The sequence below is a fragment of the Lepisosteus oculatus genome, chromosome 17 (assembly GCF_040954835.1).
Source record: "Lepisosteus oculatus isolate fLepOcu1 chromosome 17, fLepOcu1.hap2, whole genome shotgun sequence".
Taxonomy (NCBI): domain Eukaryota; kingdom Metazoa; phylum Chordata; class Actinopteri; order Semionotiformes; family Lepisosteidae; genus Lepisosteus; species Lepisosteus oculatus.
In genome coordinates, this window is record NC_090712.1 from 4,466,605 (window position 1) to 4,484,990 (window position 18,386).

An 18,386-nucleotide genomic window follows, 5' to 3' on the forward strand; every position below is an offset into this window, starting at 1 on the left:
ATTAATAATACTAATAAGGAATCAAATAAGGAAAAGGTGAGAATATTATAAGTGTTAATATTCATAATCATCAACGCATATGTCACTCAGCATGCTGTCTATAAATGAGAAAAAGCTGACTGTGATTAAAAAGACTTTTCTTACACTTAAACTCCTGAAACTCCGGCACGGCCACGTTTTTCTCTAAAAGATTTTTCAGGGCATGCTGATGCACGGTAATGGATTGTCTGTCTTGGGTCTTTCATCCAGATGGCTTATTGTTTTATCATTTGGTGTGTCACCTTACAGTCCAGGAACGCATCCAAGATTCGACAGCTCAATGAAAAGTGGAACAATCCGTATCTAAATTAATCTGTAATGCTCTTAATCTCTCACAGAGGTTTTTTAACATATGCTGTAAATTCTCACTCCCTTTAAAAATAAGCAGATCACCCTGAGACGTCTAAGGTTTGAATAGCTTTTTTGTAAGAACGAGGGACCAGGGTCTTTGCCAGACTTTTTATGCCCATTCTGGGCTATGCACGTGTTGATGTAGATTTAAAATGGATACAGATTTTGTGAAATTCTTCTTGGACTCAAAGAAAACAATATCCCTGTTACATTTGAAAGACTACTGCCAAACACTAAAAAATTGTTTTTGGAAAATAAAATGAGCAGAACCACTGTTCTGCAGACACTTTGCATGGTTGACTGTATGTATATCCACCTATCATTTTATTCATAATCATATTCTTTCCGTTGTCAGTATGAGAAGATGGCAGAGGTACATCTACACTTTTCACAAATGTGCTAGATCATTAAAAATGATGATCATTATATTTTGTCATTTGATTTAATTCAAAGAATTAAATTTCTCTCTGATTCCCAAATACAGACTTCCATTTAGGAATCCTAAAGCGTAGAGTTAAGCTCAGACATAGCTGTAGTCATGTGAGCTTGTTTAATTACAGGAGAAACCTTTGTGGTTGGACTCAAGTGACATTTCAAAAAGATGAAATATCAAAGGACAAATGCCTAAGATGCATAAAAGAGTTTGCGTTCTGAAACTTCACTGTGGCAATACACTCAAACATTAGGGATCAAACAACATAAATTTCAAGAAAGTACATTTCAGTTGTCATTTAACTGCTCAGGTACAATGCTGAAATGCTTCTGATTGTTTGTGGCCCTAGACTACTAAGTCACTGAAGAGAGGGATGAGAGAGAGAGTTTAAGTGATTAGCCATCTACAATTTCTTGCATTAGGAATTTGTCTTTTCACATACTCCAGCTTGCTCTCCATGAGACACATAGGCACACAGACAGGGAGAGAGAAGCTTGGGGTCAGAGCACAGGGTCAGCCATTTATAAGGCGTCCCTGGAGCAGCTGGGGTTAAAAGGCCCAACGGAGTAGGATTCCTCTGCAGGCTTTGAACCGGCAACCTTCCAGCCACAGGTGCAGATCCTTAGCCACAGAGCCACCACTCCGCCCACTGCTCAGTGCACTGCTCAGCTGAGGAACATTTTTGAGGGACGAATATTTGGCTACACTATGGTTACAAAAACATTGACAGGCTGAGGAGGTACCCAGGGAGCGGTCCTGTTTCCCACAAGTACTCTGTATTCTGAAGGTGAGGGAACTGTCTAAAAGGTGATTCTTGGAAGGTTAAAATCTGAGTTTTCAAATGGTGTTTGAGGAATATGAGGTTAGACTGGCAACTCTGTACAGGATCGAGCCTCCACATTTGATTACAGATTCCTTTCTCATTTATATTCACTCCGGCGTAATGAGTGACATACACATTGATGATTCTGAATATTATCATTTATAATATTTTATAAGATTCTCGACTTTTCCGTGCACTTTCTGAGCACGCTTCACCACGTCCTGTGACTAAACAGATGCAAGCTGATTTATGTCATTAACCTCCTGGATAAAAACAACAAACAGTGCCCTACTTAAATACGTTTACCTCCACTGGTTTGTCTGCAACAGTTCTGCACACTTGGTGATTGTGATGTAGCAGTTCTGCCATTATAATTGTAATATTTCTTGGGAAAACACACAGCATTCCAAACTGATTAAAGTTTCCTCAAAGGATATTGGGATATTACCTTCCAGCTGCTTGCAGTTTGCTGCCATGATCGATTTTGAGGGCTGATGAATACAATGCCCTTGAAAGATTATAGCAAAACAGTAAGGACACTTTGGGCTCCTTATTTAAAAACTAATAAGCTTTTCTCTTTGTTTGCATTTGTTTTTCTATGTAATGTGTAACTTTCTGTTGGAGAGTAATACATGGTAAGTGTCATCCCAGTCCTCCCATGGACAATAAAAGTGAACAATAATTATTTAGGAAGAAGGAAGAAGACTAGCAGTCATGATCATGTCAGAGCAGTTTCTCTTTCAGAAAAAAAACTCTCCATCTCTCCCTGTTCCCTCTCCTGACCTCCTCCTCCTCCACCAGACTGTCTGTTCCTCGCCTCTGACCTCCTCCAGGGCCTGCTCGTTCTCATCCCTGGTCCAGTACTGGAATGAAATGCCCAGCCCCTGACCACCTTTCGGCGTCTTCACAAGTGCGCCCTGTTTAGTGCTTGTGATCTCTCTCACACTGTGGTGAACAGTTTCCGCTGGTTGATGCAGCACTCTGCTCAATGGCATTTCTTCTTTGCTGTAATTCATGAATCCCCACCTACACATCGTTTACCACTCAATGAACATTTTCTCTGCTCTGTACTGTACAGGCATTGCATACCTATTGTGTGCCTGCCTCACTGTTTTGTTTTTCTTGTCATTTTGTAGTTTTACATTTCTGTGTTTGAATTTCCTTTTTGTATGTACTACCATCTGTCTTGTAAGTTGCCCCTTGATGGGTGACTCCTAAGCACATAATAATATTGATATACATAATTATTGGCTGGATTCAAATGCCCTTCGTCCACTGTTTCTTCCATTGCCTGTTGTACGTAATATGGTGCACTGTCAATAATTTTCTTCAGGGGCTTCATTCTTATTCACCAGACTCCAGAAGTTAAATTTGAAATATTAATGTGCCTGTGTAGCTGTAATGGTCCTTAATATTAGCCATTCTGTATAGCTGTATAATAATGCATTGCAGGAGTGCCATTTTTTTATGCTGGTTTAATTCAATTGCTTTGTCAAATCTAGCTCAAAATATAATATTTCACCTAATGGCACTTTGGGATATTATATGGCCTAATGCTCCTAGCATCAGCATCAGCATCACATGGAAACGTTAAATGAAATGCGCTCAAGCAAATACAGCAAGCCCTCAGTTTAACAGAGTTATAAGGGGGAAGGGGTGTCCATTATTGTCAAATGTCTGTTAAATTATGAATGAGGTTTGTTCAGCCCCAAAACACACTATTTTATGAGAACATACATATATATACTATGTATGTGCTGTCTGTACCTTCTGACATATGCTTGTAACAGTTGCAGTCAACACAGTCAATGAAAATTGTTCTTGTGCCTTTTGTAGCACAAGCTCTTTATTTCACTGTATAAAATTTGCTGAAGCTTGGAAAATAACACCCTTCGTGAACAATTGAACTACCCCTTTAGGACGTCTCTGATATTCCTAAATATGTAATATTTATTTTTTACTTTTGTTTTATTAATTGTGTATTTCGTTGTTGTAGTGAGGAAAGTTAAGCAATTCTGATTTAACAGACAGAATTCCCACTTAGCAGATTTTGTTAATTACATCCAAAGTCTGAGGCTTTACTGTACTGTACTGTAGTTACACTACACCGTTACTGTACTGTAGTTTCAAAGTTGTCTTCTCTCCAGAGGTGTCTGGCAGCTGGCATGGTGCAGCTCACCTTCTCAGACTTTCATCTAACGAGCCTTGGAGATGTCTTGTTGCTTCTTTCTGTTCGCAGCACTGAAAACCCTGTGAAGACACTTCACCCTTCTTGGTCCCCATAACTCAATGGCACCTAACTCTACTGTACAAGTAGGAATTACTTGTGTGAGGGGGTTGGTACATCCTTTAGTCCTGAGAAAGGCATTAAGTCAATCCAAGGATACAAGTGAAAAATGAAGAGCAGATATATTTAGCTCGGTCTATAAAATGGCAGATATTTCACACAAAATGTTTTGCGTGTCTGAAAGAAACTGTCCAGTCAAGCTCCAGAATCTGACATTCTGGGATCCTTCAGGAAGCAGTTGAATAAGGTTCTAGGATTGTTGTGCTACTAAAAGTCAAGCGAGCAAGACAGGCCACCTGGCCTCCTCTGTCTTTTTGAATGTGAGGGGTGTGAAGACAGTGGCTGGAATTCTATCAGTGTATACTGTTGGGAGGAGGAAATCCATAGGAATGCTAGGTACCCTATAACCTTTGATGTTGAATATTCCCCCAATCCAGTTGCATACCCATTGACGTACCTCATTGGGCAGGGAATCCTGGAGGACTCCTAGTGGAGTTTAACCAAGTGGATTACAATGAGAATCCCAAGACCAGCCCATACCATAACAAAGTATGAATGTCATGACCTAGATTTGTGTATTAAAAACTGGGCAGAGTTCTGTACTTGTAGCTGGAAAGATGTGGGTTTAAATCTCAGGTGGGATAATGTTGTTGTCACTTTGAACAATATACTTCACCTGAAGTGCTCCAGTAAATTACCCAGCTGTAAAAATGGTTGCAAATACACTTGCTTGGTTGCCTTCGAAGACTTCCAATTACAGCTGCACAGATGATGAAAAGTGTTTTGTGCCCCTCGTAAAATAAAAAGACACCTATTTTATTTTCACTTTGCTCTGCAGTGTAACTTGCAGTGTGCAAATGTTTGCATATTATTGATCAAAAGCATTATTCTCCTTCTGGACAGAAAATCCGGCAGATGGCACTGTTGGAGATGTGATTTAATATGTATAATCTTTTCCAATCTCTTAAGGAAGGAAATCCTTGAATCCAAATGATTGGCTACTTATTTTGTAGAGGCAGCTAAATTAGACCATTTAAACCAGTCATGTTATTCTTTTCAAGACTATTCCAATGAACCAAATGAAATAAAATATGAAGAGACCGGGTCCCATTCTAACTCTGTGTGCTGTCTTCCTTATCCTCGTCCTGGATTACTGACTGTGCTCCTGTACGGTACTATACTTGCATTCCCCTCCAGTCTGCACTGCTCATAACGAATGTAAGCTGATTTTATTTGTAGCTGAAGAATACAGGCAAACGTTATGATGAAAACTGGCCATCTGCTCAGCCCACCAGAGCTTACCATTGTCCTGTATATGCATGATTCTATCACAGTAGCAAGGAAAGAGTTTAAGCTTCACAGTGTCTCTTCTGATTTTAACGTGTTAAACGTCCTATTAACTAGAATATGAAATGCACTGAATATAAAAATGCACTGAAAATGATCCTGACAGAAGGTAGCTGACCATAAGACCCTGACTTTAATTCTAACCATGGATCCTACTATGTCAAATTTTATTTATAAATTGCAGAAGAACAAATTATCCTTTGTTTGGAAATGTAGTGGAACCAGGCACACATGCCTTTAATATTACAACTCCATGCTGCCCTTTCATGTCCGAACGCATGGGATTGTACATTGGATCACTTGGATACATAGTATGAAAGATTGCAGCATGGAATTACAGAAAAGGGCATAATAGGCTGAGCATCAGGCACACAACCAAATTGCAGAGCTCCACAGACAATAAATACTCTTTCATTTGAAGTATCACTTGTTCTGATGAACAGCAGCTTAGCAGGTGAATCCCTGATGTGAGTGGTCCAAAATTGGCAGTTCTGATTGACAAAATATAGCGTGTGCACCTCGTCCATGTTTTTAAGATCTATAATTGACTGCGCCCTCACTGTTGGGAGAGATTATGGTGCAGAAATGAAAAGAAGCTAAATCCTGGCAGAAAGTCGGGAAGATGGATCAGAATCAGATGGACAGCAGGCTGCACAGTATAATCAGAGCAGCAGCTTTCCAGCAAGCCTTGTTTTTTTGGGTACTTCCATGGTAACAAATTTGTTAGATGTTTTTTTTTGTACTTAATATCACTGTTTGTCTCAGTGCTGTAGTCTGGAAACATAGAGTGAGGCTACTTAAAATTATTGGTCCATCTGTTCTGTTTTGATTTATCATCAGCTCCCTGGTTCTTTCGTCAGATTGAGAAATTATTGATTAAAGAGTTAAATTAGTAACTGAATAGTGAAGAAAGGCTGGATGGTGAAATAATTCCTATAGTGTTCAGGAATACTTCAATTCGCTAAGAATTCAGGGTGGTCTGCACAGATAGTAAGCCAAGCCAGACTGAATCAACATCTGTTTTAATAAAAAGATATCTTTGACATTCACCAGGGATTATAACTGTTCACTCCAGGGAGCTTTCCTTAAGATATGTTCTTTTCTATTAGAATAAATGTGCTTCTAATACTCTGGGACAATTCCAGTCCCATTTCCCATACTGTAACTCCATCCACCTTCCTGTAATCCCATAGGATGAAATATGCTTGGTTATCTTGACATTCTTTTCTCCTGCTAACACTTGCAAAACATTTAACAAGGACAAGAGCTCAATTGACATTTTTGCATGGAGACTTTGCAGAGATTAGAATGAAGAGTGGATAATATATAGGTTTTCTGCAATGGTACAATGAGTGCTCTGCTTGTGTTTTTGTAAGGACTCAGTTTCACTCAAGATTTCCTTTAATCTGCAGAAATGCATTTTCCAAATGCATTTTCCTGTGATCACTTTGGAATTAAGAAGCGGACAGTTGTTTTCTTTCTTGGTCCTGCTGCTATATAGCTATGCTTCTCTTCTCGTGAATTACTGTCCATCAGTGACAAACGACTCTGGAGTGCTGGCGCACTGCTCCAAGACTGCAGGATTGTTTTTTAAGCGAACAACTGCTTTCAATGCTGCAGTGTGGAAACCGAATTTGATTTTAGTGCAATCTCAAACAGTACGCTGTACACAGCGTGGTGAGACACCATACAGTGTAGTACAGCAGGCAGTAAATGGCCTGTTTCACTTTACCAGTTTACTGAAACAAACATCTGGCTCCCCCACTGGAAATATAACAAGATGAAATGAATGAAAGATAAGAGCACCAGGGTTTGAATCGCACTTTGTCTGTTTTACAATCGGAAACTGTCAGCATGGTAGACCCAGACAGGCTGGAAATGGACTGCAACACCCCGAGTGCTAACCTGCCAATTGCTTCCACCACATGGCCTCTTAAAGCAGCTGGTTTTTGTTTTTCACAAATGCTACCCATGTAGGTCCAATTCAGCCAATAAAATGATAGATTTTAAAACCTTTGTTTGTTGTGCAAAACCCTGCCCATACTTTTCCCTGGTGAAATGGAGCACATAGTGACAGTGAAAAACCAGGATAAACAAAACCCTTTTTAAAGTACTTGCTCACCAGTGCATGCAGGAAACACAGAATGAGTTATGATGGTGGGCAAATGCCTTTAGTGATTGGCCTATTCTAGCCGATGTGGTCTTAAGGTAATTCCATAGAGCCCTTTGTGATTTTTTTTATTCAAGTCATAAATATACTGTATTGGAAAGGTGCGTTCAGTCAGAGATAGACTGCCTCTATCTCTCAGACAGCACTTTAAGTGGAGTGACATTTTATTTTGCTTGTATCACTCTTCATTAGCATGTACAGCAAGAGCCAGCAGGACGTGTCATGCTCTCTAATTCGAGAAGATGACTTTCTCTGTTACCTCCAGTCCTGTAGCAGTGAGGCAGTGATTAGGACTTCCAAGACTGCTCCGGGACAGGAATGTTTTTTGTTGTGTGTTGCCAGAGAGTATGTGATCCATCTGGCTCATCTGTAGTTCAATCCAGATTTTCCTCTCTTGCGTTTATGGGCAGAGGCCTACACCAGGGATCGTGGTTCATTGGTGGCCAATGTGTCTGTGGGCTTCCATTCCAAGTCAATTTAGAATGAGGAGAACCAGCTGGCTAGTGACTTACCTGAACCAATATAATGGCTTCTCTCAGCTCTTCGGGTGCTGCAGTTTTAAAGAGACCATTAAACATCAATGGTTTACACATGGAACACACAGGAAAATAGAGAGGTTCCATATAATAAGAATGTTCGTGCTACAAGTGTACAAGGTCTGGAAAGCTTCTGGCAGTGTAAAGAAGACAATCTTTTTTGACACTCTTTTAGTTGATGCTATTTGCTACAGACATAGATACGAGGGATATAAGGGGATTTAAACCTGGAGAGAGGCACTTTATTCTGCAGATGTTGCCATGCCTCAATTTACAGCCTTCTGTGCACTGGTGTACAATATCAGCTGTGCTGTCTGACATAACTCTATTTTTGAAGAATCTCATATTGAAAATCATCTTTTTCAGCGATACAGAACATGAAGTTAAGGCTGAGCAGCAATAGTTTATTACACTCTCACTGAGAAGGGACTAGCTGAATTCCATCTGGTGTTATTTCTGGGATCTGCAATCGTTTTAAACCTGTTGCAGCTGTCTCTAATGGGCACATTGTCAGTAGGTGTAGCGACTCAAGCACTCTCATGTTTTAGTATGCTTCAGCGTAATTAGGGACACCAGGATATGTGGCACCCTTTAGAAATGTAGTTATTCTTGCCATAAAAAAATATATTAACCCTTTATCTGGGTGTCCAGGCAGACTCTTGGAGCTCCTTTGCCTGAGGGTGTCGTTCTTTTCGCATGGAAAATTATTCCGTTTTTGTCTTCACACCTTTTGCTCAGTGAGCTGTAAGCCGCTGGTGCCTGCAGCACCTGTGTGTGCTTGGCCTGCTCGCTCCTCTCCGTCTCCTGATCTCCCACCTCTCGCCCTCTCACTCCAGGTCCTGACCTCTGCTCACCTCGGGACAGACAGGAGTCTCGGACAGCCCTCCCCAGCTCCTGTCAGTGCCCATTCTTATGTTCAGTTTGTTTATTGTTTTTTTTTTCCCCAGGAAAAGCAAAGAATATTACAGGGTACTGTACCACATACAATAATGAGCAGTAATCGTGACATGACATAGACTTGGTACCTTAACAAACCGTATAAATTCCAACATTAATTTCAAAAACAGTAAAAAGAAAAGGAGGGGAAAAAAGGAAATGAGAGACGTGAAAGAGATAACCGAAGGGAAAAGAGAGAAAAAGAGCAAAAAGGAAGTGAAAGGACTAAAGAGGGAAGCCATGGTCTTCAAGATCTTTCAGATGTCTGGGTCAATCCGCAAGCTCTTAAAGAAGTTTAAAAAGGGCTGCCAGGCAGAATCACATTTTGCAGTTGAGCTCAGTAGCAAAAAAATAACCCTGTCCCAGGAGTCGGGAGCACCTGGATCAGGGCAGGGTAGCTCCGGTGTCCTGGGCCAGATTCCTGCAGGTTTCACGACTGATTAAGAAGTAATTTGACCTATTGGTCACTTAATTAGTTCAACTGAGTAGTTAGATCAGAAGGTACTGGAGCTGCACATCCCTGATCTAGCTCATCTTTTCCAGACACACACACCTAGAGACAGCCCCACCGGCGGAGGGGGGCTTGAAGATAATATGGGAGGGCTCTTGGCATGGGTGGGGGTTCCCTCACAGGTGGATCTCCTTTAGGGGGAGGAAGCCTTTCATCAGAGCTGTCTCTGCCCACTAAACCGAGTTCCTCCTGCTGTCAGAGCCCCTGCCCTTGACCTGCAGTCAGTCATTCACCGGTGTGCTTACCATCGGGGCCAAGATATTAAAAAAGAGATTTTCCACTTGAAATTTTAGCTCGGAAGGTGAAAAAGCATACAAAAATGTGCACTGGAGCAGCGAGTCACTGAATGTCATCCTGTTATTACAGACAGACTGTGCGCTCTGCCATTACCAAGAGGTAGCAGGCATTGAGGAGAGCTAATTTCTCCGAGGAAGAAGAGAATATTGTATTAAGCCACCTGCACCAAAGACTTGAAAATAAATAAAAGTTAATGAGAAATTACTAGACAGTGATTCATTGAGCATGAACGAGGGCTAATGTGCGACTGACTATGGTGGCTGTTTGGCTGAGTACTTGGAAAACAATAAATTCTGTAAGGCAGCTCCAAAACCTTAGGAAATCCAAAAGTTTCTTGTTCTAATTTATAGTTTAAAATTCTTCATTTTGAAGACATGCAACTTTGTACCACCAGTAGGAATAAACCATTCTTTTTTTGGCCCTAGGCATCATTTAATAGCAGCCAAATTTCAAAGCTTTTCATTCCATGTTTATTTCCTGTTTGTGTTCAGATATCCCATATTCTGAAATGCCCGTTTTCGTTCAGTGTAAACAGAGCCCTGCTCCCCAGTCACCCTGCTGGTCACATTTCTCAGTGTCAGCTCATTGGCTGGGAGTGAAACAAGCAAAACCAAACTTTTTCATCTGGTCATCGGAATGGGTCACTATGCTGCTGCTTATTGTTTTTCAAAGTTCATCTGGGTTCATTGAGCAACACTTTAAAATAATGAACAGATCAGTCAGCATTCACTGTGCTTTTATAGCTGTTAGTGATCATCATCAGATCCTTGTTGAACATTGCCAGGAAGTCCTTTTTAATTATCAAATAATGGATGGAGTTGCCAGAGATTAGGTGACTAATTATCGCATAATCTTAAGACCTACAATTCCTAAGTATCAATCACTTTACTCTCTCGCTCCCTCTGAATGAAAGACTTTTAATCTCACTAAACATGTCCAAGGGGTAAGACAATTTATACTTCTCAGAAAACAATTATGTTTTAATGTTTATCCCCATAGGGGATAAAGACTAAAACCCTCTGTTAAGCAGCCATTTCAACTCTACATTTATGCATAAAATGATTCCTAAATACAAAGACCAATAAAAGAATATAGATGATGGGACACCATGATACTGAAAATGATGTTGTACTTTCAATTTGTAGTTGATGTATGCTTAATTACGCATTACCTTACTACACTGTTAATGAACTATGCTATGCTTTATCTGGATCTACTCTAAACATAAAGTCTCTCTCCGCCTCTGCGTGAACAACCCACAGAGCAAGTCTCGGAGGCAATCTGGACGCCAGCAATACTCAATTAAAGAGCCGACCATCAAACGTAATGGGTAGTGCTGTCATACACAATCTTGTCTCCCACTTTTTTCCTCAGTCTTAAATTGTTATAAAAGGCTAATGCTTTTTGAAGGAGTCAGTCTATCGATACATGTCTGAATGTCAAATACTTCTCGGTACCTTTGAATGCTAAATAAATATCTGAATACAACTATGTCAGAGGGGCTGAAACAAAGAATGTATCATGACTATGACTCTTCTTGAGGTATGTGGGAGGTTTTGATGACTGAGGCTGGTTTCACCTCATTTATTCATGTTTCACTTTCAGGATGTTAGGAACTTTAGTAGAGCAGGGGTCATCAGGCCAGATGTCCCTGGCATTTTCCCTCCACCCAGTGGAGAGTGTTTCCAGGATGGTCCAGTATCTTCTAGTTTTTGTTCCAGCCTGGGTATTCAATTAAACAATTCAGCCAATTATTTTCCCCATGTTTCGGAATTTTCTGAATGTCTTCTTTTATTGAAGTCTCAGCATTCACCCTACTTAATGCACAGTGATCCGGGTTGAAGGTTTTACAATTATGTGGTTAATTATGCACCCTGAACCTTTTAAAAATAAATATCTGATTTTTTTTGTCATTGAAATTGGAATTTTCTAGGTAAGCAAACCTTTGTTTCCCTGATTTTTTCCAATGGAAATATTTCAAATGAATCATTTTGAATATTTCAAATGGATTAATGGGATTACTGACCATGACGGTTCGCCATGCTTTAGTCTAGTGGAGGGGTTCCTTGTCCTGGAAAATGTACACACTGGTCAGATTAGACATATTCCAGTTATGCAGTAAATTAGACACACTATGTTACTGAGGGCTTGTAAGGGAAAAAAACCAACAACAATGTCCACCAGGAATGGAGTTTGCTACTGCTGCAGCAGAAAAAAACGTCTGAACAGCGTTTTCTTTTTTATACCTGTTACCTTGCTGTGCTAAATAATTTCTTCCTTTTAAGGGGGGGTTTAACCACAGTGTTCATTGCTTTAAATTACAGTCTGGCATTAGCAAGAAAATCTGACCTAATGAATTGGAAGACCCCGTGTTTGACCTCACACTCGATACATAAGTACATTGACCTAATTGGCACACAATTCAGAACAATTTCTGATCGCCCCTGTTAATTTCCAGGTGGCACCAGGGCGATACGAAAGGGATCAAGGAAGAAATTAGCCACAGCCATTTGGATGAGAGTGAGGCCATACAATCCTGCTCCTGGAGGAACGTTGTGTCTCCAGGTTTTCTAGGTCTCTGTAAAGTAGCAGCACCCGCAGAGCCGAGAGAAGCTGTTAAATTGGTGGCGTTAAGTTATTTATAAGCTGATTCAAGTTGTTAAGAGCCGAGATGGAATGAAAACCTGTCGACACACCAGCCCTCCAGGATGAAGCTGGGACAGGTCGGAATCAGAGGCGATGCAAATTTTCTGAGCTCCATTTGTGCTCGGGGGCAGGTTTCTTCACCCGAAGGACACTGATTAGTTGCGCACTATGCTGCTTATTGTAATCATTTTTCTTGTTTGCGAGCAGGAATCACTGTGGCAGAACAACATGACTAATATTCCTACAGCAGCGTATTTGCCTTTTTTTTTTTACTCCCGGACATCCTTTGACTTTAGTGTAACCTAGGAAACTGTGACTGGGCGCGTATGCGCTCATTTCATTCTCAGCTGGAAAATGCAAGACCGGTCACAGAGCAAGCAGGACCAAACAAAAAGGATTAAAACCGGTTCCGTTGCTCCAACAGCATCCAAGAAGCAAGCCTCTTGAAGATCAAGATGTACTGTGCATGATGATTGCGAGATCCCCTCCGCTCCAGGCAGATTTAAAGCGCTGGCACCAGCCTGCTCGCACGCACTTTTTTGTATCCAGAAGTTTTTATTCTTGTAAAGGTCTCATTTCCATTTAGATACAGAGCCAAGAAACATCACAACACAGGCAGAAGGACGCGGGGCCTACACATCTCGGCTAGGCAAATACGGCAGTCAAGTCTTTATTTCAGGCTGACTTAACGCATTTTGTGAATCGCGGTTCGGTTCATAATAACACAGTCCACTGATACTTTTTGGCATTTCGCTTCTTTCAATGCAACACAACCAAGCATGTTGAAAAACAGAACCAAAACTCTGTGTTCTCCTATAATATGCTTTTATTAATCTGTACATTAATAAATATTATTAATATTAAATTATTTGGTTAAACCAAATCTGGAAGTGGTGGATGCAAATTTTCTTGGGGAAAAAAAACTCTTAAAACTCTTTTAAGAAGATTGTAAATGGCCATGTATTTACTGTTCACTGGGCTATTAATATTGTCACATTGTGGTTGAGCCTTGGTAAAAACCAAAATATTATCTTGGCCCATGTGTTTTGAAGTGCTTTTTTGTGACTCATATCTGACAAGGAGACAATGTTTCGCTGTAAAATCCTCTGAATTTAGGGAAGTAGAGGTGGGATTTGAAACTATGTTCTTCGAAGCATTTGAGCTTACAAGACCGCAGTTTGGCCCATAGAGGTTATAGAAACATACTAATTCAAATTCCTAGGTCTTGCACCAGTCTTTAATTATACAGCGTGACTGTAATTAGTCTTTTTAGATCTATTAAGTTTGCCAGCCTTTGATGTTGTATCTAATGAAGTTAGTTCACTCCTAATTGTTGTGGATTTAGGAGGTGAGTTGCCCCATGAGTAAGAGCCTAATCGTTATAGTGCCCTTGTTAGATCAGAGATTAATTACTGGTAAATAGAGTACAATACTACTGATTGACATTCCCTGAGATTTGTTTGTCGTGTTAACATTATATGCATAGACAAAGAGATACAAGTATATTATACATATAGAGAAGCTGCATCCAAATTCTTTGACACCATGAAATTATTTTTCCCTGCCAAGGCTATCTGTTTTTTTTTTTCTTAAATCATCTTTTAATTAGGTTCTTGCAATATTCATAAGACCGGAAGTCTGTTATGTCATTAGCAAGTAAGTCTAGTGTTCTGAAATTAAGTAAAATGTGTTCAAGAAAAAAATGCTGCAGACCTACAGTATCACAGATAAGTAGATGGAGGCTCTTGGGTATGTTCTGGAGTTTATCCCATGTGTGGGTAACAAACTGATATCCCATATGGTACAGCAGCTCACCCTATGCAGAGTATGCAAAGCAGTTTCTTGAAGAAATTGTTAAGAAATGGATTTGTGCCTTTGATGACTTTCTCTCTGAAAAGCACAGAATATAGTTTGTTGTTAATCTCTTTAAACACTTTTGTGTGACACTATCTCCCTCTGGTGGATGAAAGAAAGTTTAAAACAAAATCTCATGTACAGTAGTTGTATTTCAATGATCACATACTGTAGCACCTTAAGTTTAAAAGAGGCTCAAACGTTTAACTGACCTTCCTTCTCCCCTCTTTCATTTTCAGAAACATTCAGGTTTTGGCCAAAGAATTTGGTTTTTCTCTATAAAAATTAAATTGCCGGCCCATTGATGCATTACTTGAGCCAAGTCTCAGACAGATCTAGCAAATATTCACGTCAGCCCAAAACCTTTTAAAATAACCAACATCTGCTAGTTTTCATTGTAGCTGAGCTCTTTCATAAAAACAATCCTTAATTACATCAACAAATCAGTTGATAAGAACCTTTGCAAGTTTTTTTTTTACTCAAAGGTAACAGATTTTAAGTTACAAAAAAACTCAATAGTTCAAAGGTAACTTCCTAGATGTTTAGGAAGTGAACACAATTTGAGAGTTCAAATTAATCCTATTATTAGGTCTAAGGTTTAAATACTTAATTTTTTGGAAGAACATTAAAAACTGAGAACAGGAGACATTTCTAGACCCAAAGTTTTCAGGAGTCTGGAACAAGCTGCCAAGCCATGCAGTCAAAGTCGATGCCCTGGCGTCTATTAAAAAATCACCAGATGAGATCCTAGTAGCACTTGTCTCCTAACAACGTAACAAGCTAGATGGGCAGAATGGCATCCTCTTGTAACTGTTCTCATGCTGTTACATACTAGGATGCTTGCTTAAGCTTGCTTTATTTGACGGGGACACTATACTGTAAACAGGTGACGTCCTTCGAATGAGACGTAAAACCAAGGTCCTGACTCTCTGTGGTCATTAAAAATCCCAGGGCGTTTCTCGAAAAGAGTAGGGTTGTAACCCTGGCATCCTGGCCAAACTTCCCCATTGGCCCTTATCAATCATGGCCTCCTAATAATCCCCATCTATCAATTGGCTTCATTACACTGCTCTCCTCCCCACTGAGAGCTGGTGTGTGGTGAGCGTTCTGGCGCACTATGGCTGCCGTCACATCATCCAGGTGGGGCTGCACACTTGTGGTGGTGGAGGGGAGTCCCCATTACCTGTAAAACGCTTTGAGTGGAGTGTCCAGAATAGCGCTACTGTATATAAGTGCAAGCAATTCTTATTTATATTAATTAAATTGCAGAATGCTGTAGAGGTAAATAGTTTACATGTGTGGACAAAAGCATGCTGATGTTAAATTATTTAAATCTTATGGCACAAATCACCCACACAAACCTAGTTAAGCCTGAAGAGCAAATTGTCTGCGTTTTCCTTTCAAATGTGTAATACTATAAAATAACACTCTGCCTTTCGTGGTATAGAAATGTATAAGGATGCAGGAAGAACAACCTACTTTTGGTGCATTCTGAAGGCTTTTAAGTGGTTTGTATCGGGACAAAAGACGGTCCATCTCGTTTCCAAGTACATTTAAAGCTATCATTATATGGAAATATAACCAGGCTGTCAGGAAGGTACATTAACATTTTTTTGTTTCATTTTAGATTTGTAAACCAAGATCTAAAAACATCCCAGAGTTTGTTTGATGGATCTTTTGATCAACTAATTGCTTCTTCAACTGTTTTTATCTCCTCCCCGCCCCTGCCTCCTGCTGGGAGGTATTGCCAAATATTTATCAGAGGAAGAGGTCATAATTGACATGACTCCCTTTGAAGTGTGGTCGTACTGTCAACCACTGAATGAGAGAGGAAATCTGCCCAGCGGGACAAGACGCAGAGGTCAGAAGGATGGTAGTAAAGTATCACACACTGCCTCTCTCTCTCAGCAGCGGGAAGACAGCACTGCTTCTTCACAGGCTATGATTGACACTGGCATTGGGCACATAAGGCTTGACGCCAGCCTGGAGCCATTTTTTTCTGCTTGTTCCCCAGCTGCAATCATGGCGCTGTTTATTATTCCTCTCGAAGCCGCCGTTCATGCATGTGCCTCCATGCCCCTAACAGACCAAATGAGAACTGAAACAAGGTAACGAGATGACAAATTAGGGATCATTAAAAAAGATCAGTAACCTGAGCCTGTAAAAATGAGTCTTTAAAAACTGATTGGAAACTGGACGCGGAATGCAATTTCTTATTGTTTTCCAAGAGAGCAGAGCCCAAACACAGGGGCAGCTGTAACTGTGATATACAGTACTCTAATGAGTGACACCAGCACCAGTACTAGTATTAGCAATAAGTAATTTAGCATTATAGTTCATACATTAGGCTTCAAGGAATTCCTGTTGGCAAGAAAGCTTTAATTAACATTTTGACTTAAAGCACGTGCATTTGCTTCATTCCTTTTTGGCTCATTCACTTTTGAGGCGTTTAATGGGAGACACGAAAATCATTGAAAATGGATGAATGAATGCCAAATCAATGCATGATTTCATTGTGCTTCTCTCTTAGTGAAGTGTCCTGTTGATTTAAATAATTGAAGGATTATTATGACATTGTTCTGTCCCTACATTACTACATTATGCATTCTGTCATATCATTTTAACCTTGTAAAGGGAAAGAAAAGGAAAAAATGCATGGAAAGCAGTAGACGTGACTGTATTTATCACTAGGCCATCTTCAACATAACATTTTGCATAACACTGGCTGACAAGTCTAATTATTTCAAATGGCATCTATGATAAGTGTATTGATGTTCTGTTTCTACTTGGATTCATCCAATATTATGGGCTGATGAATTGAATCTATGTGATTAGCATTTAGAGAGAAGGTGGTGGGAGTTTTTAGCAAGATGAAAGATGCAGCGATAGCTTTTAATGATGAGAACATTTTTTTAACAAATGCAATCTGTGAATAACAATCAGAATTTAGTAGCCTGAGCTTATTAGCTTTTGGCTTGGGTTGAACACTAAAGGATGTGACAATGTGATTCACTCTGTAAAAGCATTTAGCAAAAACGCAACCATCAGTAGGTTTTTAAAAACTGGACAAAACGAGTGACAACAAAATCACAATTTATAGAACTGAGGTCTGCCAGATTATAAAATTAGAACTCCGCTACTTCATTTTTACAAGCTGGTGTTTTTTCCATCTTTTTATAATTTCTACTGAAAGTGGTGCATATTTCCTTCTGAGCAAACTTGGAAATGTCAAAGAGTAATTTATGAGAAGACAGCCATAGGAGGAATATTTGCATACATTAGCAAGTTATGCAACACAGGGCCCTTAAACTTTAAATGTGCTTAGTTTAAGCAGCTTTCATAAGCTTCAGAAGTTTAATAACATTTCTGAAGAGAAACCTCTTGTGTGCTTCTAATCAAGCTGCTGAAAATCTGCTACTATCCACCACCCCACCCCCCATGAAATACATGAAAACTGCCTTAAATTCAAACTATATACGGAAGTGCAATTTTGTTTTTCTGTGTTCAAGCTGCAAGCACAAAAACTCAAGGCCCTTCAAGCTTCTCTTCTGAAATGAGTCATTTGGCACTTGTAAGACTAGGATAGCAATCATGTTGTCTCCCACTGGGAGGTAGAACACTCATCATATTTTTCTGGCTCTTTAGAGGGTGGGGTTCAAAATCAGTGTGCTTCCATCTAAAACATGAGATTCCTCCAAATTTAGGAGAAACGTTAAAGCTGGGGAAAGGCAGGCGGGTCAGTTTGATTCGTCTTCCAGTTCCATATCTCAGCCTGTACCCACATTTCATTGGTTTAACACACAGAATTAGACTTCCCTGCCTGCTGCTCCGAGCCTAATGCGCATTGACAGCTAAAATAAAGTTTTCTGTTTGTCATGGTATTCATTTCGATAGTTCCCTGCTATAATTAGGCAACAACTTTCATTTAGCAAAGAGTTATTGCCTCCATTTAGAGACCAGGTTAAAAACCTGCCCTGACTGGGAGTGTCAGATTATTCTGAGGCCAGCTGGCAACCCAAGGTATGACAAGTGTAGCTAGTCAATTTAATACAGCTTTAAACAAGCCTTAATTCTCCTCATTAATCTCAATGATGTATGATGGGTTTGATTGCCGAAAACAAAAACTGAACAACTTTAGGCATGTTACATATTTATG